Consider the following 27,520-nt stretch of genomic DNA (forward strand, 5'->3'; position numbering starts at 1 on the left):
AGAAAGATTGTTAATATGATCGTTCTGACCTCATACTGCATCATGTTATTGGCAACATGTCTCCTGTTTACACCGGGCAATGAGCTGCCGATAATGATTTTTATGTCGGAATTATCACACCGCTAAAGGTACCTTCACACTCAGCAACTTTACAACTTGGTTAGCAATCTCGTTGTGTTTGACACGCAGCAGCGATCTGGATCCCGCTGTGCCATCGCTGGTCAGAGCTTAAAGTCCAGAACTTTATTTGGTCGTCAGATCGGCGTGTATCGTCGTGTTTGACAGCAAAAGCAACGATGCCAGCAATGTTAAACATGGAGCTAACGACCTGTGAGAACGATAAGTGAGTCGCCGTTACATCACTGGATCACTCCTGCATCGTTCTGGAGCTGCTGTGTTTGACATCTCTACAGCGACCTAAACAGCGACGCTGCAGCGATCGGCTCGTTGTCTATATCGCTGCAGCGTCGCTGAGTGTGACGGTACCTTAACACAATACTGAACTTTACAAACTGAGCTCAGTAAACCCACTGAGCTCTGCTGTTCCACAGGTATTTGTCAGCATACACAGCTCTATTGTTCCAAGGTAACTGTCTGCACACTCGGCTCTGCTGTATCAAGGTTCTTGTCTGCAAACACTGCTCTACTGTTCCAAAGCACGCATCCAAAGACTTGACTCTATTGTTCCTAACAGCACACTTTTCTCTGCTTTTCAAAAGCATTACTAAAGCGCCTGGCTACATATCCAGTTACACTATTCCATGTGCCATTCAGCATGTTCAGTTCAATTGTTCCATGTCACTCCACCTGCTCTCCAGCATATCCAGCTCCACTGTTCCATGTGCCATACTGCATCTGAAGATCCACTGTTTCATGCTACTCCTCCTTGTATCCAGCATATCCGGCTCTGCTGTTCCAAGGAGCTGTCATGCAACTCGATCTCTACAGTTCCATGTGCTGTCTGGCTAATCTAACTCCACTGTATGTTGCTGCACAAACAAGAGCCACCCCACAAGACACATTTTCAGAAGCTTTATTGGTAGATAACTATAGCAGCTGACTAGTAAAGTGGTGACACACTGTATGGGAATTAAAAATCTGCTTAGATATGGTTTTTTTGCTGGGATCCCCGGCAGTGTGACATAAAGTGGTCATCATCCACTTGGGAGACCCATCTAACAAAAAGGAATTTAATGAGGCCATTGTATGCCGAAAGTGCTCTGGGGACATGGATATGTCTAGGCACGTTTTAAAGGTCCTGAATAATGTAGATGGCTATGCTTTTTGGCACCGCATAGAGATAACAGTATATGTATGGCAGTACCAGTCAGTGGGTGGAAATAGTTACACACCCACACCCAATATGCTCAGAATTAGTGATAAGCAAGTGTGCTCGTTACTCGAGTTTTCCAGGCATGCTCGGGTGGTCTCCGAGTATTTTGGGCGTGCTCGTAGATTATGTTTGTGTCCCCACAGCTGCATGAGTGGCGGCTGCTAGGCAGCCTGAATACATGTGAGGATTCCCTAACAAACAGGCAACCCCCACATGTATTCAGGCTGTCTAGCAGCCGCAACTCATGCAGCTGTGGGGACACAAACATAATCTACGAGCACGCTCAAAATACTTGGAGGACACCCGAGCATGCTCGGAAAACCTGAGTAACGAGCACACCCGCTCATCACTATTCAGAATCCATTTTGTCACTACTTCCCTGAGAACCAGAATGTGGCCTTTACTTGAGAAGACGTTCAGGGCAAAAACACATTTCTGAATTTTTTAAATATATTCCTTTTACTCCAGAGTTACATATTTTTGCTATTTGTCCATCAGGACTTGATTTTCATGTAGTACGTAGTCGGGTGTAGGTGTTGTAGGGATTCACTCTCTCAGATATGCAGTAGGGAGCGTTCACACAGGCAATGTCGGTTGGTCCTAACAGGTGCAGTTTTATTGCTTTCATAAAACTCCAAAGGATAAAAAACAAAAAAGCCTCTTCTGGGAACAAAGGTATCACAGTAAATAAACAGTTCATGTAGCAGCGAACATATGTCAGTATGGGTTCACCTGAAGAGATTACAGCCCTTCCATACACAGAAGAGGCCTGTTCCCACTAGTCTTGGTATCATCTTCAGCCTGAACTCCAACAGATTCCAGCGCCAAACAGAAGTACTCAACTTCGTGCACAGTTCACACCGAGCAGTCTCCAGCTTTCACGCATTATTCTGCAGCTCCAACACACAGACTGCTCAGTTTTCCTAGCTGACCCATGCAGTCTCCATTCAGAGAGAGACTCTGGCATGTCTCTCTCCCAGCTATGTCTTACATTTTGGCTGGTCACTCACCAGCAGCACACTCGACTCTGCTCTATCCAGTAGACTTACACACAAGGGGAAAACAGCAAAATTGCACTTTTCACTCACTCCTGATTCAGTATATTTTATGATAAAATGTATTGAGCCAGTCAAATCTACACCTCGTCCAGCAAAAAACAAGACCTTATACGTCTATGTCGGCATAAAACAAAAAAAGTTATGACTCTTCAAAAAAGGGGAAGAAAAATTAATAGTGAAAAAAAAAGGCAAACTCACCCGATCATAAAAAGGTTAATAATTACCATCACCTCCTGTCGCATTTCCTCACCCTCATCCTTGACCCATTCTGAGGGTTATATTTAATATATCTTTAAGTGAAGGGTTAAAAACCTAATTGTAAAAGGAAAGGGGTAATGGTTGCCGAAAAGGTGAAAATGTGGCTGATGCTGACCCAGGAAGCAGGGGGTTACTGAGCTTTGAGAGAAACACTTGATGTACGTTCTACATTACATCTATACTATTTCTCTGTCATAGGCATCTGCCGTACCACAGAATTATCAAGGATTCGCTTGCTCTTTGTCTCCATAGAAACCCTTTGTAGGGTGTCCTTCCCCCTCCTGGCAGCTGTTATCACCCTATACTATTCCCCTGTCACCTGTTACAGCACCATGCATTTCTAAAACTCAGTCTAATTGATCAGAATCTGTGTGTAACGCACCAAGAATGCTTCATGTCCTACGCTGCATTTATACGGGCTGCCTTTAAAGGCCACAAGCACCAAGAAAGATTGTTCAGGCCGACACATTTAGAAATTTACTACAAATTCTCTACTGAGCTCAAAGGTAGAATTGATATATAACAGAGACACACCTTTCAATATATGTCCTAATCCCTCATAAGAAAATAGAGGTGCTATTATCTCCAAAAATAGTCATTTTAAAAATAAAATACATAACAGAGTTAATCAGTGAGGAACATTAAAACCACGATCAGAGGGCAAAGGATAAATCAAATAATAAAGGTCTAGAACATCCAGTAAATAAGTGTGCAAAGATAGCTAATCCATAATGCAAAAGGTTTGCACCAACGTGTGTTTCGCCCTGCTTCATCAGGGAGCATGTCAGGGGATGGCGAACTACGTGTTTGGGTGCAGGGAAACACACTAGCAAGTCATTAAATGTTGTAAGTAAATTACTAATTTACTTTGGTCATCTTTCTCTTTAAATTTTGGGTATCTGCTTACTACATGAGATTATTTTCCTGGACTTCTCATTACACTCATTCTCATTAGATTCTCATTGTCACGCTGCAGCTCCGCAGGTAAGTGCAGACTCCACTAGATGGCAGCAGAGTGGAGAGAGGGCTGAAATCCTGCTCAGAGCAGACCAGCAGAAGTGCAGCGAGGCTACCACCAGGTGGCAGCAGAATGGTCAGACAAGCCGGGTAGATACCAGAGAGTAGCGTAGTACCAAACAAAATTCCAAACACAGAGTCAAAGGAGTGCCAAAAGGTCAGTACAGGTCCATAGCAGAAGTATCAGAAGGGAGAGACAGAAGCAGGTCAGAGCCAAAGCAGAGTAGAGTACCAGGGAATCCAAACACACAGGGACAAACAGAGTCAGGGGCAAGAATAGAGATATGAACAGACACGGGCAAAGTCAGCTGAACGCAGCAGGACAAATCAGGGTTTCACCAGAGCCAGCTACACATGCTGTAGGCAGGAAATATAACTGGAACTGCCTGCAGGATGCAGCGAAGCTAAATGGCAGACCGGACAGCGGAACGAGGCAGAGAACGTTAACCCCTGACATGACCAGACTGGGAAAGGAGAGACAAGACCCAAAACCCGGTCTGGATCATGACACTCATTGCCTGGACTTCTCATTCACATTTACACAGACATTACCTGTTATATCCTCTATTTACAGGTGTTACCTGTTATATTATTTAATTTCGCACATATACCTTACTTGGCCTGTGGCACATGGACATTACCTGTTATATTTGCCCTTTATATATTGAGGATTGCCTATCTTTTTCACGTACAGTATATTTACTGGTTATTCATGCGATTTACTAATTGACTTGTTCTCTGTTCTCTGGTTTTAATGTGTAACTCTGATTAACTCTGTTATATATTTTATTTCTCTTGATTTAGAATAAAGATGACTATTTTTGTACATATCAGTGCCTCTATTTATTTGTGTATGTTTTTCGACACATTTATATGCACATGCTCAAAGATCCTTTACCAAGGATAATAATCAGCTCCTTGCGCTCCTCCGATGCTACAGAGGCAAAATGATTTCAGCAAGCAGCACTGGAAAGCACACAGTCCAGGCTAGAGGCTCAGCCATGCTACTAGCCCGAACTGTCTATCATCAGGAGCGCACCGCTGCTGGCAAACAGTAAACCAAGAGGCAGAGGAGGGGTGTACTCCTGAATAGGACTCAGAGACAACCCTTTCACTTTTCTAAAGTTTCGATCCAGATTACAAGATCCCTTTAAATGTTATACCCTAGCTTACAATGTTATCTTTGTACGCATGTATTCCGCTTTCATACTTTTCTACCGCTTTCGCCCTCCCCCCGTACATTTGATTAGATGTTACATGCAACAGCGAGGTCCATGCTTTCTTCTGCACCCCACTATAAAAGTCATCATAGAATAATGATGTAACATCCTGGAACTCTATAAAATCCTGTTTATGAGATTTACACCCCAGGTATAATTATCTTGTCAATAAAATCTCATTATGATGATGTCAGCGCTAATTAAGTTCTACGCTCACACTTCCTGAACATAGAAAACATTCTGTCTCCCTTAATCCTATATGTGTGCGCCGCCACAACCTGCTAGATTGTTTACCAATTATTGGGTTGATTCCTCATCCTGAAAACCTGGTTTGGGGCTGCATGCCTGATCAGTGCTACACGCTTATCTGCTTATCAGTGCACGCCCAGAAAGGGTGACACCCGTAATACAACAATCACAGGGTGATCAAGGGGTCAGGGATAGATATTTTCCTGTATAGGCTCAGAGATGGTGTTGCAATAGTGACATCGTGGTGATCAAGATCTCCATGTTGGTGGTGGTGAATATGCTGACTGACATCCATACACTATGCTGAATTAATACCACCACACTTTGCATAAATAATACCGCCATGCAATGCTTAAATACCAAAACAATAACACCACACAGTGCTTAATAACATCATTCAGTGCTATGCATCATAATACCACCATACAATGCTTAAATAATATCACCACAGTGTCTAAATAATACCACCATAGAGTGCTCATATAATAGTAACAAACAATGCTTATATAATACCTATTATACAATACCTAAACAATACCACCACACAGTACCTAAAATACCATAATACAGTGCTTTTATACTACCATCATACAGTGCTTAAATAATACCATTATACAGTGCTTAAATAATAGCACCCTATAGTGCTAAATAATACCACCATATAGTGCTTAAATAATACCATTATACAGTGCTAAATAAACCACCATTCAATGCCTAAATAATACCACAATACAGTGCTTAAATAATAGCACCCTATAGTGCTAAATAAAACCACAATACACTGCTTAAATAATAGCACCGGATCAGGTACGGACTGGGGCTGAAATTCAGTCCTGGCATGTGAAATCACACAGGCCCATGTTGTCCCCGTTCCAATGAACCAGATGGGATATATTACTAATATTGCCCTGGATGGAGAAAAGGAAGATTTTCTACAAGACCAATATTTCTAATGATACCCATGGGCTACTGAAGTAAGTGCCAGAGTCAGAGTCTTTGTGCTCCATCACAACTCTTAATAATATGGGTGTCTTGAGAACACAAATTCTGTTAACAACATGGCAGACAAGGCAGCCCACGATCAGACAGGCCCTTCTGGCAATTGCCAGAATTGCCAGATGGCCAGTCCGGCCCTGCACCGGATAGTGCTAAATAATACCATTCAATGCCTAAATTATACCACCATACAGTGCTTAAATAATACTATCATACAGGGCCAAAAAATAAATACTCTAAAGTGCTTCAATTATACTATTATACAATGCCTAAACAATAGCACTATACGGGCTTAAATAATGACACTATATAACGACCCAATAACTTCTCCATCTATAAAGTAATCTGATGATGGTGGTATTTAATGCGTAAACAGTACTTCTATACAAGTAAGAGGTCACAAGTGGCGCCTGCTCCTGAGGGGAGGGCTGAAAACCGACTTATTGCAAATTGTTTGCAGTCCAGTAGACCTTTTGGCCGAATTTTGCAATACGTACAATTCTCTAGAATCCTTAATTCTGGACATTTCAGAGCCATTTCCAGGACCACTAATGAACATCCCTAAACCCCCCATATTTGTGCTTGCTTTTGACAATCTCCACCTCTTTTTTCAGGTCAGGTTCCTGTAGCTGTCCTGGTAAAATGGTGACCCACTGTGTTAGAGCCCCTGATACCCATGGGCCAGCCCGACCCTTATCTCCATCTCCATTTTTTTTTTCTATGTGAATGCAGCTTGTATGTAATGGAATTGTCCACAAATAGAGATAATTTGGAGGTTCTTAGTGCTGGTATTGGATCATGTTTAATGGTGGGGGAGTAGCAATGAATACGTACATTTACCCGAGACATAAATTGTTGCCCGTTGGATTCAGTAGAAGCCTGTGACCTAACAAAGAGTTGTCTCCTGACTCTTGCTTACAGAGAGGAGGTCTCCGTTCACTCCGCCATTAGCTCAGGATAGCCAAAGTATTTAATACCAAAGGCTTATACCACCATTTTTGGATTTTGCCAGGCCAGCTGCCAACCCACCGGCTCGTGCGTGAAGGCAGGTTTGGAAGCTCTGATATATCTACATCTCCTGCACCCTCAGTGTCCCTGATGTAAACACCCTCTCATGTTATATCACTGCTGACCTAGGTTTATGGGATTAGCGACTTGCATCTGCTTGTTTTTTCTTGGATTTGTGCTGATCAACTTGTCAGATCAAGTTGTTTATTTGGTAATTGCATAACTTTGACCTCAGCCCGTAAATCCGTTCTTGTGACTCACTGCAGTCATGGAATCCTATGTATCGTGAGGATTGTCGTAATGCAAACTCCGGATGCACCGATGCGGTCAACGCTTTCTTTAACGATCGTTGGAGAAATAATACAAATGACAAGCTCGCCAACACTGCACTTCTAGAAAAAGATTTCTCAATTGGATCTAAGAAACACGTAATACGGTCTCTGAAGTGAAATAGGTGGAATTCCTAGGAATCCAAACGGGCGCGCTGTCCTAGATGTAATCTGCAGCAGTGTAATGGAACAATATACCTTGTGTTGTCGGTTCACAAGGTGGCCTTTCAATGGTGAAATGTCTCATTAGTTGAATAACTTTGCTGATTCTGCTTGATTCTCTCTTGACCTTTGTGCCCTTTTGGACCTAAATGGGCCAGTACATTTGAGGGGCAACACATGAATTTGGCCAATATACTGGAACACTACAGTCTATAAATGTTGTAGTGGGTACACCAGGTGCCCTTTCCATGGTACAATATCTCACAAATTGATTATCGTTGCTGGTTCGGCTGATTCTGTCTGGCCATTAGGGCCCATATACACTAGCTGACCAGGGCCGTTAAAGGGCTTCCAATTGGCTACATGCAAGCTGATTGGCAGTTGTTCAATGGTTTCTTTATGAACGTTGACCACACTATCCATACAGAATGATCGTTAAGACAATTTTCGGCCTGTCTACATGGGCCATTACTCTTCAGGGACAACACATGAATTCAGCCATCTTGAAGATGCTTTTGTCCTTTCAAGGTTTTTCCAATCTGCTCAGTGTGGGCTAGGAGGCCATCTCTGCCTCTCACTGGTCTCGTTCTTCACTTCATATCTATAGTGAAGGCTCCCTGATGCTTCCACTGCTCTTTGTAGCTATAGGTAAATGAGTGTCCACTGGGTGGGTCAGGACTAGTAAAGTGTCTCGTTGATTTTTTCCGCAGCTCCCTCACTTGCTCCTTTTGATTCAATTGGATGATGTTTCAACATCATCCATGGGTTGCGCAGAAAAGCCGGAAATTGTAGCATGCATAGTGTTCTTGTCCTGGTGTCATCAGGGACCAACCAACATTTTGCGGTTGTGACGTAAAGCCAATGATTAGGGTGCGTGCAGAGTGTTTGGTCAGAGTAACCATCCCTGTTCTGCAAATGCACCAGTCTTTTTTTTCGACATCCACATTTACTGTATATAGTACTAGCTGTTTCCAGCCAGCTAACGCTCGGCATGCTCAGGAGCCTTGTGTGGTAATGTGCGGGGACGGAGCCTCGTGTGGTAATGTGTGGGGACGGAGCTTCGTGTGGTAATGTGGGGGGATGGAGCATCATGTGGTAATGTGGGGGGACGGAGCCTCGTGTGAAAATGTGGGGGGATGGAGCCTCGTGTGGTAATGTGGGGGGACGGAGCCTCGTGTGGTAATGTGTGTGGACGGAGCCTCGTCTGGTAATGTGTGGGGACGGAGCCTCGTGTGGTAATGCGTGGGGACGGAGCCTCGTGTGGTAATGTTTGGGGACGGAGCCTCGTGTGGTAATGTGGGGGGGCGGGATTATGTGTGGTAATGTGGTGGGGGGCGGGATTATGTGTGGTGATGTGTTGGGGGGCGGGATTATGTGTGGTGATGTGGTGGGGGGCGGGATTATGTGTGGTGATGTGGTGGGGGGAGGGATTATGTGTGGTGGGGCAGCGGAATTATGTGTGGTGATTTTATGTGTGGTGATGTGGTGGGAGGGCGGGATTATGTGTGGTAATGTGGTGGGGGGCGTTATTATCTGTGGTGATGTGGGGGCGGGATTATGTGTGGTGATGTGGTGGAGGGGCGGGATTATGTGTGGTGGGGGGGCGGGATTATGTGTGGTGATGTGGTGGGGGGCAGGATTATGTGTGGTGATGTGGTGGGGGGCAGGATTATGTGTGGTGATGTGGTGGGGGGCGGGATTATGTGTGGTGATTTTATGTGTGGTGATGTGGTGGGAGGACGGGATTATGTGTGTTGATGTGGTGGGGGGTGGGATTATGTGTGTTAATGTGGTGGGGGGCAGGATTATGTGTGGTAATGTGGTGGGGGGTGGGATTATCTGTGGTGATGTGGTGGAGCGGCGGGATTATGTGTGGTGATGTGGTGGGGGGCGGGGTTATGTGTGGTGATATAGTGGGGGGGCAGGATTATGTGTGGTAATGTGGTGGGGTGGCGGGATTATGTGTGGTGATTTTATGTGTGGTGATGTGGTGGGAGGGCTGGATTATGTGTGGTGATGTGGTAGGGGGCGGGATTATGTGTGGTGATGTGGTGGGGGGCGGGATTATGTGTGGTGATGTGGTGGGGGGGCGGGATTATGTGTGATAATGTGGTGGGGGCAGGATTATGTGTGGTAATGGGGTGGGGGGCGGGATTATGTGTGGTGATGTGTTGGGGGGGCGGGATTATGTGTGTTAATGTGGTGGGGGGCGGGATTATGTGTGGTGATGTGTTGGGGGGCGGGATTATGTGTGGTGATGTGGTGGGGGCGGGATTATGTGTGGTAATGTGGTGGGGGGGCAGGATTATGTGTGGTGATGTGGTGGGGGGGCAGGATTATGTGTGGTGATGTGGTGGGGGGCGGGATTATGTGTGTTAATGTGGTGGGGGGTGGGATTATGTGTGGTAATGTGGTGGGGGCGTTATTATCTGTGGTGATGTGGGGGCGGGATTATGTGTGGTGATGTGGTGGAGGGGCGGGATGATGTGTGGTGATGTGGTGGGGGGGGCGGGATTATGTGTGGTGATGTGGTGGGGGGCAGGATTATGTGTGGTGATGTGGTGGGGGCAGGATTATGTGTGGTGATGTGGTGGGGGCGGGATTATGTGTGTTAATTTGGTGGGGGGGCGGGATTATGTGTGGTAATGTGGTGGGGGGCGGGATTATCTGTGGTGATGTGGGGGCAGGATTATGTGTGGTGAGAGGGCGGGATTATGTGTGGTGATGTGGTGGGGGGGCGGGATTATGTGTAGTGATGTGGTGGGGGGTGGGATTATGTGTGGTGATGTGGGGGGGAGGGATTATGTGTGTTAATGTGGTGGGGGGACGGGATTATGTGTGGTGATGTGGTGGGGGGGCAGGATTATGTGTGGTAATGTGGTGGGGGGTGGTATTATCTGTGGTGATGTGGTGGAGCAGCGGGATTATGTATGGTGATGTGGTGGGGGGGCAGGATTATGTGTGGTGATATAGTGGGGGGCGGGATTATGTGTGGGGATGTGGTGGGGGGCGGGATTATGTGTGGTGATGTGGTCGGGGGGCGGGATTATGTGTGGTGATGTGTTGGGGGGCGGGATTATGTGTGGTGATGTGGTGGGGGGCGGGATTATGTGTGGTGATGTGGGGGGAGGGATTATGTGTGGTAATGTGGTGGGGCGGGATTATCTGTGGTAATGTGGTGGGGGGCGGGATTATGTGTGGTGATGTGTTGGGGGCGGGATTATGTGTGGTGATGTGGTGGGGGGCGGGATTATGTGTGGTGATGTGGTGGGGGGAGGGATTATGTGTGGTAATGTGGTGCGGCAGCGGAATTATGTGTGGTGATTTTATGTGTGGTGATGTGGTGGGAGGGCGGGATTATGTGTGGTGATGTGGTGGGGGGGCGGGATTATGTGTGGTGATGTGGTGAAGGGCGGGATTATGTGTGGTGATGTGGTGGGGGGGCCGGATTATGTGTGTTAATGTGGTGGGGGGCGGGATTATGTGTGGTAATGTGGTGGGGGGTGGGATTATCTGTGGTGATGTGGTGGAGCGGTGGGATTATGTGTGGTGATGTGGTGGGTGGGTGGGATTATGTGTGGTGATATAGTGGGGGGGCAGGATTATGTGTGGTAATGTGGTGGGGCGGCGGGATTATGTGTGGTGATTTTATGTGTGGTGATGTGGTGGGAGGGCTGGATTATGTGTGGTGATATGGTGGGGGGCGGGATTATGTGTGGTGATGTGGTGGGGGGCGGGATTATGTGTGGTGATGTGGGGGGACGGGATTATGTGTGTTAATGTGGTGGGGGCGGGATTATGTGTGGGAATGGGGTGGGGGGCAGGATTATGTGTGGTGATGTGTTGGGGGGGCGGGATTATGTGTGTTAATGTGGTGGGGGGGCGGGATTATGTGTGGTGATGTGTTGGGGGGCGGGATTATGTGTGGTGATGTGGTGGGGGGCGGGATTATGTGTGGTGATGTGGTGGGGGGCGGGATTATGTGTGGTAATGTGGTGGGGGGTAGGATTATGTGTGGTGATGTGTTGGGGGGCGGGATTATGTGTGGTGATGTGGTGGGGGGCGGAATTATGTGTGGTGATGTGGTGGGGGGCGGGATTATGTGTGGTAATGTGGTGGGGGGGCAGGATTATGTATGGTGATGTGGTGGGGGGCAGGATTATGTGTGGTGATGTGGTGGGGGGCGGGATTATGTGTGTTAATGTGGTGGGGGGGCGGGATTATGTGTGGTGATGTGGTGGAGGGGCGGGATTATGTGTGGTGATGTGGTGGGGGGTGGGATTATGTGTGGTGATGTGGGGGGCGGGATTATGTGTGATGATGTGGTGGGAGGGCGGGATTATGTGTGGTGATGTGGTGGGGGCGGGATTATGTGTGGTGATGTGGTCGGGGGCGGGATTGTGTGTGGTAATGTGGTGGGGGGATGGGATTTTGTGTGATGATGTGTTGGGGGCGGGATTATGTGTGGTGATGTGGTGGGGGCAGGATTATGTGTGGTGATGTGGGGGGGCGGGATTATGAGTGGTAATGTGGTGGGGCGGCGGGACTATGTGTGGTGATTTTATGTGTGGTGATGTGGTGGGAGGGCGGGATAATGTGTGGTAATGGGTTGGGGGGGTGGGATTATGTGTGGTAATGGGGTGGGGGTCGGGATTATGTGTGGTGATGGGGTGGGGGGCGGGATTATGCGTGGTGGTGTGTTGGGGGGCGGGATTATGTGTGGTGATGTAGTGGAGGGCGGGATTATGTGTGGTCATGTGGTGGGGGCGGGATTATGTGTGGTGATGTGGTGGGGGGGCGGGATTATGTGTGGTGATGTGTTGGGGGCGGGATTATGTGTGGTGATGTGTTGGGGGGCGGGATTATGTGTGGTGATTTGTTGGGGGGCGGGATTATGTGTGGTGATGTGGTGGGGGGCAAGATTGTGTGTGGTAATGTGGTGGGGGGCGGGATTGTGTGAGGTAATGTGATGGGGGCGGGATTGTGTGCTAATGGGGTGGGGGGCAGGATTATGTGTGGTGATGTGTTGGGGGCGGGATTATGTGTGGTGATGTGTTGGGGGTGGGATTATGTGTGGTGATGTGTTGGGGGGGCCGGATTATGTGTGGTGATGTGTTGGGGGGGCCGGATTATGTGTGGTGATGTGCTGGGGGCGGGATTATGTGTGGTGATGTGTTGGGGGTGGGATTATGTGTGGTGATGTGTTGGGGGGGCCGGATTATGTGTGGTAATGTGGTGGGGGGGCAGGATTGTGTGTGGTGATGTGGTGGGGGGCGGGATTGTGTGTGGTAATGTGGTGGGGGCGGGATTAGCGAGTAATCACGATGCCTCTTATATATATAGATGAAATGTAATAGAAAAAACACCAAAAGTGTCATATAGAAAAATTAAAATCCATAAAGACATCTCCTGAGAGGGGGACTTTGAACATACAGTACAGACCAAAAGTTTGAACACACCTTCTCATTTAAAGATTTTTCTGTATTTTCATGACTATGAAGATTGTAAATTCTCACTGAAGGCATTAAAACTATGAATTAATACATGTGGAATTATATACTTAACAAAAAAGTGTGAACCAACTGAAATTATGTCTTATATTCTAGGTTCTTCAAAGTAGCCACCTTTTGCTTTGATGACTGCTTTGCACACTCTTGGCATTCTCTTGATGAGCTTCAAGAGGTAGTCACCGGAAATGGTTTTCACTTCATAGGTGTGCCCTGTCAGGTTTAATAAGTGGGAATTCTTGCCTTATAAATGGTGTTGGGACCATCAGTTGTGTTGTGCAGAAGTCTGGTGGATACACAGCTGACAGTCTGTTAGAATTTGTATTATGGCAAGAAAAAAGCAGATAAGTAAAGAAAAACAAGTGGCCATCATTACTTTAAGAAATGAAGGTCAGTCAGTCTGAAAAATTGGGAAAACTTTGAAAGTGTCCCCAAGTGCAGTGGCAAAAACCAACAAGCGCTACAAAGAAACTGGCTCACATGAGGACCGCCCCAGGAAAGGAAGACCAAGAGTCACCTCTGCTTCTGAGGATAAGTTTATCCGAGTCACCAGCCTCAGAAATCGCCAGTTAACAGCAGCTCAGATTAGAGACCAGGTCAATGCCACACAGAGTTCTAGCAGCAAACACATCTCTACAACTGTTAAGAGGAGACTCTGTGCAGCAGGCCTTCATGGTAAAATAGCTGCTAAGAAACCACTGCTAAGGACAGGCAACAAGCAGAAGAGACTTGTTTGGGCTAAAGAACACAAGGAATGGACATTAGACCAGTGGATATCTGTGCTTTGGTTTGATGAGTCCAAATTTGAGATCTTTGGTTCCAACAACCGTGTCTTTGTGACGCAGAAAAGGTGAACGGATGGACTCTACATGCCTGGATCCCACCGTGAAGCATGGTGTAGGGGTGCTTTGCTGGTGACACTGTTGGGGATTTATTCAAAATTGAAGGCAGCATCTTGCAGCATCATGCTATTCCATCCGGATTGCGTTTAGTTGGACCATCATTTATTTTTCAACAGGACAATGACCCCAAACACATATCCAGGCTGTGAAAGGACTATTTCACCAAGAAGTAGAGTGATGGGGTGCTACGCCAGATGACCTGGCCCCAGGGCCGGTTTTAGTCAAAGTGGGGGCCTAGGCAAAGTTTAAAATGGGGCCCCAAATGCTAACATATTGCACATCACACAGAAGAATTTCAGTTGTATTTACATGCGCTGATCTCAGGCCGCTAAACGAGTGTGATCGACAATACTGAAGTCGTTGGACGCTTGTTTCCCGGCCTCTTTCCACCGTCTGAGAAAGAATGATGGGGACAGAATGATCACTAATAGATCACTAACAGATCACCATACAGTATCATATTATCAGCAGCACATCTACAGTTTACACCGGCGATGTCCTGCTGAGAACAATGATTTTTATTCCGGCATAAACAATCCAATCACCCAATAAATATGCAGCATTTTGCTTGTTTAGTATAATACACCCCATACTCCTCCATATATTATAATGTGCTCCACAGTCCTCCATATTGTAAAATGCACACCCCATAGTCCTCCATATAATATAATGTGCCCCATAGTCCTCCATATAGTATAATACACTCCTCATAGTCCTCCATATAGTATTATACACTTCCCATAGTCCTCCATATAGTATAATACACTCCTCATAGTCCTCCATATATTAAAATATACTCCTCAGTCCTCCATATAGCATAATACACTCCTCACAGTGCTCGATATAGTATAATGCACCGCCATAGTCATCCATGTAGTACAATTCACTTCCTATAGTATAATGCACCCCATAGTTCTTTATATAGTATAATGTATTCCCCAAAGTCCTCGAAACAGTGTAATTCAGCCCACATATAGTATAATGCAGCCACCACCCCACAGAGTATAATGCAGCCACCCCACAGAGTATAATGCAGCCACCCCACAGAGTATAATGTAACCCCCCACAGAGTATAATGTAACCCCCCACAGAGTATAATGTAACCTTCCCATAGAATATAATGCCGCCCCCCATATAGTATAATGTAGCCCCCTCATAGAGTATAATGCAATCACCCCTCATAGAATATAAATATAATACAGTCCCCCCACAGAATATAATGTAGCCCAAAACAGGATATAATACAGCCCACCTCCCCAAAGAATATAATGTAGCCCCATCAAAGAGTATGATGCAATCATCCCTCATAAAATCTAATAAAGGCCCCCACAGAATATACTGCAGCCCCCCATAGTATATTACACAGCCTCCTCCATAGAATATAATGTATAATGTACCCCCCAAATATATAACACAGCCACATTGTATATAACACAGCCACCTCCATAGAATATAATATACCCCCATAGTATATAGCACAGCTCACATAGTAGTATATAGCACAGCCCACATAGTAGTATACAGCACTGCCCACACAGTAGTATATAGCACTGCCCACACAGTAGTATACAGCACTGCCCACACAGTAGTATACAGCACTGCCCACACAGTAGTATACAGCACTGCCCACACAGTAGTATACAGCACAGCCCACATCCCCCCTTCCCTCCCCTCCTCTCCCCTCCCGAGAATGGCCCCACAGTCCAGTAAAAAAAAAAAAACACAGGCTCCTCACCTCTCCTTGTGTCCGCGTTGCCCCCTGCTCCTGTGTCGGCGGCTCCTGCTGCACTGCCTGGCACACACTGAGTGCGCAATGACGTGCACCCGCAGTGTCAGAGGCAGAGCGGGGAATGATGGGAGAGGGAGCATCAGGTGACTCTCCTCCATCATTGCTTTGAACTATATCAGCAGACATCGGTATAGTTCAATGCGGCGGGGGAGTCGGCGCTGGCGGCAGGCGGGCCCCCCTGCCCCACAGGGGCCCCATAGAGGCTGCGTGACGCCGCTAGCTGGGGCCCCTGGGGAGCGGGGGCTCCAGGCAGCTGCCTGGTCTGCCTGCCGTAAACGCCGGCCCTGCCTGGCCTCCACAGTCACCAGACCTGAACCCAATCGAGATGGTTTGGGGTGAGCTGGACTGCAGAGTGAAGGCAAAAGGGCCAACAAGTGCTAAGCATCTCTGGGAACTCCTTCAAGATTGTTGAAAGACCATTCCCGGTGACTACCTCTTGAAGCTCATCAAGAGAATGCCAAGAGTGTGCAAAGCAGTCATCAAAGCAAAAGGTGGCTACTTTGAAGAACCTAGAATATAAGACATAATTTCAGTTGTTTCACACTTTTTTGGTAAGTATATAATTCCACATGTGTTTATTCATAGTTTTGATGCCTTCAGTGTGAATGTACAATTTTCATAGTCATGAAAAATCTTTAAATGAAAGGTGTGTTCAAACTTTTGGTCTGTACTGTATGGGATTAATTATAACTGGGAAGTGAGAAAGAGATGACACTTCAACTTCAATTGAAGTAGGGACCTCCTAGAGTGAACAGGTAATTACAACAGAGATCTACTCTTAGTACCAATAGTAAATAAGAGGGTATGCATTATCCAAAAATTAGTGCTCAGAATGAAAAATAGAATAACCATTTCTAGAAAAAAAAAGCCCTTTGGCACAAACATGCTATGCCATGCCATTCCCTCATACACTTACACATAACAGAACAGATATCCTCGACCCATTGATGAGCACCTGGACAGATAACCTTGATAAAGGCCAGAAGGGCTGAGACGTTGGCATGTAATCTGTCTTATAAGGGTTGGCTCAATAAATACAGTTATTGAAAATCTATGTCCTATTTTTGTGCCAAAAGTTTATGTGTAGAAGTGGTTGCTCTGAGTACCAGTCACTAAGACTGGGGTTTGTATATTCATAGAAAAAGAAGTACACTTCCAAGGTAAGAGCTTACTCCATTCAAATGGCTTGTCTGAGACACTTTGGAGCCAGTAGTCATTGATGAATATTGGGGTTTCCGTTATTTATGGGAGATTTATTTTCAGCGTTGTAGCAAAGGAACGAACATAACATATTCACTCACATCACCATAAGGCCATTCTAACCCCTCCAACTTAATATTAGACAGATGGATGATGCTATCAGTGCCATCTTGCATCTCTATAGAATGGTAAAATTGTGATTGGAAACATGATGACAATATCTACCACTCGGGACCAACAGGGGCAAAGAAATAAACACTGCCTACCTTTCGGGATTAAATATATAAAATTTAATAGCTCTGTTCCTCTTGCTCTGTAAACCGCACCCCTGAAGCCATACGCTGCCTGTAACGGGTGTCCAATCGGCCTGTATAAACGATTGGTGGTTGCACCAATGGTTTATTTTGTTATTGTGGTGCTGACAGTGATCATATTGGGGTACTTATATATATTATACGTTTTATATATTCCATGCGTTGGAATCGGAGGTGTATAAATCATACGCTTACTGTGAGTTCCCCAATAACAGCCTAGTAGTGGAAACAGTCTCTGCCTCATCCATCACTTGTCAGTCGTCAGTCAATTGTGTAATGGTCCTGACATTTGGAGGAGGCTGTGACTTTGTGTCCCCTGACAAACTGGTGACAGTGGTTGTATCTGCGTGACTTCCCTGCTGTTCTCCGTGACAAACTGTTGACAGCGGTGGGATCTGCATGATCCCTCTGGTGTTCTTCTTGACAAACAGGTTCAGTGTATCCCCATCTACAGTAAGTGGCAATAATTCAGCATACCCAGGGCCTTTGATGTGTCGGGTTATGGCAGGGTTCTCAAATACGCGGGCACTGTAGACCACTTGACGATAGTGACCAGGTTCAGGGGTCTGCCGACATTAGCTCTTTATTTCAGTTGAATGTGCGTCCTTAGTCATGTATTGCCCGGCAGAGACAGGCTCTCTGCACAGCAAAACCGATGCCAGCTGCCGGCCAATCAGAGGCCAGCAGCTGACCTCGGCGTGCCAGCGTGGTGGCTTATGACATCATTGCCATGCACCAGCAAGCAGAAGTGAGTTGCTGGCCTCTCATTGGCCGGTGGCTGCTATTGCTGTACAGTTAGCTTGTCTCTGCCGGGCAATACATGACTAAGGACGCACATTCAACTGAAATAAAGAGCTAATGTCGGTGGACGCCTGGACCAGGCCGCGATCGTCAACGGGTCTACAGTGCCTGTGGGCTGCATGTGCAGAAAGGATACTGAGGGAATGGAGGACGGGTGAGAAGAATTTGTTTTTTCTTTTATGTGTATGTGAATAAAGGCACAATAGAGGACATTACTACAAGAAAGAGAACAGGATGAGGCATTAATGTAAGAAGAGGATCAGGATGGGGAACTTATTGCAATATGGGGACCAGAACGGGACATTACAATAAGAAGGGGACCAGGATGAGGCATTAATACAAGATGAGGACCAGGATGGGGAATTACTATAAGAAGAGGACTAGGATGGGGACATTACTACAAGATGAAGACTAGGATGGAGAATTACTATAAGAAAGGGACCACGATGGGGAAATTACTACAATATCAGGATCAGAATGGGACATTACTATAAGAAGGGGACCAGGATGAGGCATTAATACAAGATGAGGACCAGGATGGGGAATTACTATAAGAAGGGGACTAGGATGAGGGACGTTACTGTACGAAGGAGACCACGATGGGACATTACTAAAAGATGAGGACCAGGATGGTGAATTAACATGAGACGGGGACCAGAACGGGATATTACTATAAGAAGGGTACCAGGATGAGGGATGTTTCTATACGAAGGTGACCAGAATGGGCCATTACTACAAGATGAGGACCAGGATGGGGAATTACTATAAGAAGGGGACTAGGATGGGGACATTACTACAAGATGAAGACTAGGATGGAGAATTACTATAAGAAAGGGACCAGGATGGGGAAATTACTACAATATCGGGATCAGAATGGGACATTACTATAAGAAGGGGACCAAGATGAGGGACGTTACTATACAAAGGAGACCAGGGTGGAACATTACTATAAGAAGGAGACCAAGATGGGACATTACTATATGAAGGGGACCAGGATGGGACATTACTATAAGAAGGAGAACATGCTGGGACACAGCAAAATACTTCCAGGACATAGTGCGCCGGCGCATGCGCACTAATGGTTTTCGGCTTTGCCCGCAGTTGGGCAAAGCATACTGCACGTGCTCAAGGCAAGATTGCTTTGCGCACGTGTTAACTAGGGAGGAAAGCGAGTCAACGGCAAGTCAATTTTGCGACCAGCGTGCGGCCAGCGGGAAAAAAAGGCGTTAATAAAAGACCCGAAAACACTGCCCATATGACCCAAAAAAGGACCCGCCAAATTCAGGTGACAGGTTCCCTTTAAGGGATGAAAAGCCCGGTTACTAATTGGTTAAAATAGTATGAGAAAAGCGGGAAAACAGATAATTATACACACAGCAGAGTCTTTATGATCTTTTGTTGCATTTACTATGTGTCACATCATCAGGCAGAAGATCAAGCTCTGTGATCTGAAATGTGGCTCATCACAGCATCTAATGGCCAGATTAAGAACTGCGTGTATAAAATCTACTCTATAGGCCTCCTTCTCAAGAAGGTATCAAAATATGGATAAACATAAGGATCAAAGTGAGAAGATTCCTTTTTACAGGGGTCATTGACTTCTATAGGAATAATACAATATTAATACAGTCTACAATAGATCACGCTACTCCAAAATCTAACATCTTAGGGCATGAAAGAGGCTTTCTAGCCTATAAAGGGGTATTCTCAAGTTTCAAACTTATACTTTATCCTTTGCATAGGGCAGTGTCCCCCAACTCGAGTTGTCAAGAGCCACCAACAGGTCATGTTTTCAGGATTTCATTAGTATTGCACAGGAGATGGAATTATTGCCTGTGTAGGTACTGGAATTATCACTTGGGCAATACTAAGGAAATCCTGAAAACGTGACCTGTTGGTGGCTCTTGATGACTGGAGTTGGGGAACACTGGCATAGGGAATAATTACTCAATCGCTGAGGGTCTGACTACGGGGAACACTGGCATAGGGAATAATTACTCAATCGCTGAGGGTCTGACTACGGGGAACACTGGCATAGGGAATAAGTACTCGATTGGGGGACCTCCACCTTTCCAAGACCTGGGGCTCTGAAAAATCCCATATTAATGGAGGAGTGAATGGAGTTGTCGATCATGATCGCTACCGCTTCGTTCAATCTTATTGGAGAGCCGTAGAATAGCCAAATGCTGCACTCAGATATCTCTGACAGTCCTATTAAGAATGAAGTGCACATGGCCAACCACCGCTCCATTCACACAGGGTTTTCCAGATGCCCTGGTTTTCGGTATCAGTAGAGGTCTCAGTGGTCAGGCCCCCAGTGATTGGGAAGTTATCCCTTATTGCAAGGATAGGGGATCAATTCCAAACATGAGAATACCCCCTTTAAAGATCAGATTCTCTAAATGACGAAAATCCCCCAAATTGAAGAATGTTCCTTTGGATCTAGGACAGTTGGGAGTTATCCACTGGTGATGTTGATGACCTCCCTATGGAGGACATGTTACCAATATAATTACCAATTGGCTGCCTTAACCACATGCCAGTGTGGATGGTGGTGATCAAGAAATGCATAAACAATTACTTCAAGTCCAAAGACTTCTAAGTCACATTGGATATCTAGACAGCGCTAGAGCCACTATCATGTATCGTGCAGAGAAATAGCCTCATACTATGCAGTTGGCCGACAACCAGCAGCCAGAGGAGACAGAGAGTCAACCACGCAGCCAATAGGAACCTGACTACTGTTCCCACCTAGTGTGAAATTCCTGCCGGTCAGCGCTGGTCGGGACCTTGGCCTGTCTGAGGAGTGTGAGGTTTCCCCGCTTAGCGGGGGTCCAGGTATGAAAGATTCTGAAGTAAATCGGGAAACTATACTTCCATATGAATCCCCCTAGTGCCAGTCTCCTCCAGCGAGTGATTCTGATCCAGAAATAGCACTGTATACTAATTATAAGACTGGCTGCATATTCATTCTATGCGTATTCATTCCTTGTGGGCTTCATGGGCAGATATTATATACAACTAACGACTTCTCAAAGCCAAGGGAAAAAATAGTCACTTCCAAGGTTTAGATTCTCTAGGGCTGCCTAGAATCGGTGTGAGGCATTGGATCTAACGGGAACTTTGGTAGTCACCAAAGACCTCCATGAGGTAGAGATGGACTGCAAGGTTTTGGCCACTAAACTATGAGGAGTGTGTCTGGCTATAGTAGAGAATACTGGACAGAATGGAGGAGAACAGGAAGAGAAGCATGAAAGATCGGGAATGTTTTAGACTATGGCATTGACCAAGAATGTCATTCCGGCCAACAATTTCCACACCATCTCAGTAAGGGGTACGATCACTCTGATGTAGATTCTCTCATGTGAGAGAATCAGGACAATTATGATAATGACACTCAGCTCAAAATCTGTCAGAGATTGAACCGAGAGTCATCTTACTGCGATCCAATTCTCTTGCATGACTCGCAGCACAAGTGCGGAGAAGATGGAGAACTTAATTTTTTAATCTTCTCCATTGCCAGTGTCTGTGGTAATCGGATTGCCCTCGGATGACATTTGAGTGCAGTCCATTGTTTAATAAGCACCCACAGATTTGTATGCATGTGTGTGATACAAAAATATGACCTACTAACTGCCAAAGCCAAGCGACACTACTCTGCCCTCCTCCTCCTGGACCTTGTCTCCTGCCTTTGACACAGTGGACCACTCCCTATTACTACAGACCCTCTCATCTCTTGGCATCACAGACTTGGCCCTGTCTTGGATCTCGTCATACCTAACATACCGGACATTCAGCGTCTCCCACTCACACACCACCTCCTCACCTCGCCCCCTATCTGTCGGAGTCCCGCAAGGTTCAGTTCTAGGGTCCCTGCTCTTCTCCATTTACACCTTCAGCCTGGGACAGCTCATAGAATCTCACGGCTTTGAGTATCCCCTCTATGCTGATGACACACAGATCTACCTCTCTAGACCACATATCACCTCCTTACTAACCAGAATCCCACAATGTCTGTCCGCTATTTCATCCTTCTTCTACGCAAGATTTCTAAAACTTAACATGGAGAAAACAGAATTCATCATCTTTCCCCCATCTCCCTCGACTCCCCCAACAGACCTATCCATTAAAGTAAATGGCTGCTCACTCTCCCCAGTCCCACAAGCTCGCTGTCTTGGGGTAATCCTTGACTCTTTCCTCTCCTTCAAACCATATATCCAAGCCCTTTCCACTTCCTGCCAACTTCAACTCAAAAATATTTTCTGATCTGCACATTCCTCAACCAAGAATCTGCAAAAACTCTAGTGCCTGCCCTCATCATCTCCCGCCTTGACTACTGCAACCTCCTGCTCTGTGTCCTTCCCTCTAACACTCTCGCACCTCTCCAGTCTATTCTAAACTCTGCTGCCCGACTAATCCATTTATCCCCCGCTATTTCCCGGCCTATCCCCTCTGTCAATCCCTGCACTGGCTCCCCATTACCCAAAGACTCCAGTTCAAAACCCTAACCATGGCATCCAAAGCCATCCACAACCTGTCTCCGCCATACATCTGTGACCTCGTCTCCCGGTACCTACCAGCATGCAACCTCCGATCCTCACAAGATCTTCTTCTCTACTCCCCTCTTATCTCCTCTTCCGACAATCGCTTACAAGATTTCTCCCGCGCGTTCCCCCTACTCTGGAACTCTCTACCCCAACATATCAGACTCTTGCCTACCATGGAAACCTTCAAAAAGAACCTGAAGACCTACTTCTTCCAATAAGCCTACAACTGTATCCTCACCCATCCTTTGTAGATTGTGAGCCCCTTACAGTACTTGTTTTTTATTTTGTATATCCTTTTTCACATGTAAAGTGCCATGGAATAAAAGGCACTATAATAATAAATAATAATAATTAAAAATTGTATTAGAGCCTGATCCCATGAAGAAGGGCCAAATGACATCGCACCACTTGTGAAGGAGATTGATCTTGGTAACATACCTCTGTGGAGGAATCTGTGGAATACTTACGGTACCTGTCTCATGATGTCAGTGTCTGTCAGTCTGTCTGTGGTCACTGGTTGTGTCACTATCACTGGAAGTCTATGTAGGGCTGAGTTATAGCGACAGGTGGTGGGAAGGAGAAGGGGGAGCACAGAGACACAGAGACTGAGGAGGGGGAATTCATTTGGGAAGTGGGAGAACGAGGAGAGGCCTGTGAGGAACACTGACGGCAACAGAAAATATCCAGAAGGCAGAATTGTTTGGGACGATTAAATCCAGGACGGGGCAGAGGACACAAAACTTCATTTAATGAACCAAAAATTAACATTTGTTCTGGAGACGTCAGAAAGTGACCCAATATTACAGTCATAAGTCAGAGTCAGATCATATAGATCTATGGAAATTTGTAGGGTAAACGCGGGACCTGGGCATTGATCCCTATTCTATAACTGGCCTCCACGTGGGAGCATTCGCTGGTGGATCTCTACAGGATTGTCACATCTACTACCCACCAAGACCCCTCAATACTTCACCTACCTCATTTTCTTTACTGGCCGACGAACATCAAAGAATCCCATACTAAAGGACCAGGGGTCAAAAAGGGATTCAAGACATATTGGTTGTAAGTAAATGTATTGTAATTTGTATATTTTAATTGCGTGATATACGGTATATATTTTCCTAGTAACGTATTATTGGCACATTTGCCATACAAGGGTCCGTCGGCGTGCTGTCGTTAATGTATTTACCACATAGGCAACAGCAGGGTAATAAGGGGCAGCACAATAATATGTTTCATTTGTTTGTTTTTTAGTTTAGCTTTAGCTTTATGGCTTTGCCTTACAAATTATGAATTGGTAACTTTCTAAATGTAAGGGTTAGGACAATATACGTGGTAAATTCAGCTCAAAGTGTTGAGTATACGTAAAATCCATAAAGTGTTAATGAATGTGAGATATTAAAGATGTCTTCCATATGGGAAAGCTACATACTGAGACCAAAACTCTACTCTGATCAATCCATCATAAAAATCATTATTAGAGAAAGCTCCGATACATGGTAAAGAACTGCAAACCTGGGCCCGTTAGTATTAGTAATTCATACTAAGTGTAAACTATATGAATAATTCCTAGTAACATGTTCATTTTTTATTTTTTTTGCTAAATTAAGATTGGCTTGACGTGTGGAGACCACAATGTCTGGATAGGCTGATCTTCTGATTCAAACTCAACAGCCTCGTAGGATTGTATAAGGCCATTGCGTTACAGTCAGGAGACGCGCAACTGGTCCACACGTTGCAGTCTGCACCTAGTACATGACTATTGGATCTGTGCCCTACTTAAACTTTATGCTACAGGAAGTTGTGATCCCGCCATCTAAGGTTCAGCTAACACAGGTGCTGTCACTTTCAGGTTTCGGCACCAAACAAATCCCACTGAACCCTACAATGGCGTTTTCTGGGATTTTGTCATATAGAGCATAATTCTAACAGAAAAAAGGGCTACATGCTGCTATTTTTTTACCTTTTTTTATAAATGTGAACGAATGCTACACTCCTTCCGTATTTAATATTTAGAATGCTAAATCTAGTCATAATTAATTAAAAAAAAAAAATCACAGTTCCGAATTCTCGGATGAGTGTCGAGACTGAAAACATTTGTGCCAACATTTTGGCGCATAATGTCACATCACGAGCCATGCCCTGTTACCGAGGAGCCACATCCCCTTGTTAAAAGTGGTGTAAAACATGTGTATATAAAAAATATATATACATGAGATGTGACACCTGCGTTCATATCATGGATACTACTTGTTTCTGCATAGGATAATTGAGTTTGATCAAGACCCTGAGATATAGCCTGAATTTAATTTATTAAATGACCCTAGCATGTGGGGGGTTAATAACTCTATCAGTGTATGTGCACATGTTGAGTATTTGCAGCTGATTTTTCTGCACCAAAAAACAGTGTTGACAGGATAAAAGCCATCACATGAGGTTTCTGAAATCTCATGCAAATGCTGCTTATTTTTTTTCTTTTAAAAAAGAGATCAGTGCTTTTTATCAAATCTGCAATAGGTCAAGTCTTTCAGCGTTTTGCAACATCTTTCATCCATTTAAATTAATGGGAATGTTAGCCCCCCCGCGTAAACCTGAAAGAAATATAGCGGGGGTCTCATGGCCTCATGGACCCTGTCATTTAATATGGCTTTCTGTCAGAAGAAAGGTCAAATAAAGGTCAGGTCAGTCATCTCTGAAAGTGTGACACTGGTTTTATCCAGTTTTTTCTGGTATGTTTGGTGCCTATTGTAACGGTTTTCTATTGGCCGTTAGCAGCTTTGCCGCTCTTTTTTTGAATATATAAACACCTGTTTTGTGGTATCTGGTCATTCTGTCAGCGGAAGAAGATAAAGAAGACACATACCCCAGGATGGAGAATCTCCTGCAACAGCTCCTGACTAGAGCCGACGGCGAGGATGGAGCGGACTGGCTGAGGCAGTGCCTGGCTATGAAACCTATCTTAGCGCCTGCCGATGCTGTCCCTCATCATCCAGAAGATACCCTTCGGTCGCCGTGTCAAGCCTCTCCGGTCCTGCCAACACCCACCGCTTCAGGGAGGCGCAGGAGGCAAAGGACCCCATACTCTCCGAAGTCGCTGTCTGCTTCCAGCCGCAGTGTCCAAGAAGGAAGAAGGAAGTCACGGCGCCGCCCTCCTCATAAGTCTCGCAGCCCAGCGCGAGACTTCCACCGCCAGCGTCATGACAGAGCGCCGACCGCCTCATCTGAAGTGGCCGGGATGTCTTCAACACACCGCAGCCATAAAAGCGCTGCGGTGTCATTGGATTATACAACAGCGGTGGCTTCTGCAGCTGCAGTCCAGACCACCGGGAGGACCCCCTGTCGTCACACTCAGAAGAGGATGAAGAAACGCCGCTTACAGCAGCTTCCCATATGAGCTTGCCCAACATGGAGGGCTTGAGCTCCAGCTGCTGTATGGAGCAGAGAAACGACCAGCATTCATCGAGGGGTGAGACTTTCAATGTTCCTTTGTCTGTCCAACACTCACATTTAAAAGACATCATAAAGAAAGTGTTAGCTGAAACGTTAAAAGAAGCTATTCCCCCCCCCTTGCTGTCACATCAGCTGTACACATCAGCTGTACACATCAGCTGTACACAGTGCTGCAATTTCTGACAATTCATCAGCTAGCACTGCCCCTGTTAACCCTTTTAAAGAAGCTCTGACATGCGAGCTGTCTCCCTTAGGATTCCATTTAAGCCCTTCTGTTAAAGAGCTTATTTGGAATAATCATTATGTTGATATTTTTTCTTTACTGCCTAGAAAGGACCAGCTTTTCAAAATTCGAAAAGAAGGATGAGAAAGCTGATTCAGATGAATTTAAATGCACCAACTTTAAATCTTTCAACAACTGGGTGCAAGCTTTTTCTATTTTTGCTGCAGTTTTGGGTGAAAAATCTCCCCATCTCTGCAACAAGTTATTTCAGCCCCCTTCTAGTTCAAGTAAACGCGGTGTTTGTTTCGCTTTCAACGATTCCTTTTGTAAGTGGAACAACAACTGTAGATTCCGCCATGAATGCTCGTTCTGTGGTAACTCACACCCTATGTCTAAATGTTTTAAGTAACAAGCAGGTCAACAGTCCTCAGGTAAGGAGCCTAATTCAAAAAGCACAGACGCCAGTGATTCTGGCAAACATGTCAGTATGGCTAAGCAAATATCCCGACCAGGGGACCAGTGAGCTGCTTTTTAATGTTTTTTCTGAATGATTTTTTATCCCACAATTTAAAGGGGCGGGTTGTTCTGTTGTTCCTAATTTACCCTCTTTAAAGGCTCACCCTGAGGCAGCTAGGGATAAAATTATTAATGAAATTCAATTAGGCAGAGTTTCAGGCCCTTTTTTAACCCCGCCGTTTGTTAATTTCCGTGTATCACCATTGGGTATTGTGCCAAAAAAAAAAAAAAAAAAATTAGGGCTCTTTCCGGCTAATTCACCACTTATCATATCCTCTGGGTTCATCCATGAACGATGAAGTGGACAAGGCTTTATGCTCCGTGTCCTATTCATCTTTTGATTCTGCATTAGAAATCCTCAAGAAATTTGGTTTTAATGCTTTATTGTCCAAGTCAGATATTAAGTCTGCTTTTAGACTCCTTCCTGTTCACCCGTGCGGTTTTAATTCTTTAGGTTTTTATTTTGATGACTGCTTCTTTTTTTTTTTTTTTTTTTTTTTTTTTTGATAAGTGCCTGCCAATGGGCTTTTCTTTGTCATGTTCGTATTTTGAAAGTTTTTCTTCCTTTCTTCATTGGGTTTTATAAACTTATTGTAAGGATGCAGGTATCCTCCATTACTTAGATGATTTTTTGTTTATTG

General features: G+C 45.4%; 2 protein-coding genes across 3 annotated transcripts in view; one reads left to right on the forward strand and one right to left on the reverse strand.

Moving 5' to 3' along the window:
- GNL1 (G protein nucleolar 1 (putative)) overlaps nucleotides 1-27,520 on the reverse strand; it is a 127,082-nt gene that overhangs the window by 23,082 nt on the left and 76,480 nt on the right. The gene's annotated exons all lie outside the window — the stretch shown is intronic.
- Nucleotides 23,330-27,520, forward strand: part of DDR1 (discoidin domain receptor tyrosine kinase 1) — a 55,287-nt gene continuing 51,096 nt past the window's right edge. The window contains exon 1 of one of the 2 annotated variants that reach the window (XM_077285969.1): nucleotides 23,330-23,752. The gene's annotated coding sequence lies outside the window, so the exon portion shown is untranslated. The remainder of the gene's footprint in view (nucleotides 23,753-27,520) is intronic. The other variant, XM_077285965.1, reaches the window with a different exon arrangement.

This window comes from Ranitomeya variabilis, chromosome 2 (genome assembly GCF_051348905.1).
Source record: "Ranitomeya variabilis isolate aRanVar5 chromosome 2, aRanVar5.hap1, whole genome shotgun sequence".
In the NCBI taxonomy this organism is placed as follows: Eukaryota; Metazoa; Chordata; class Amphibia; order Anura; family Dendrobatidae; genus Ranitomeya; species Ranitomeya variabilis.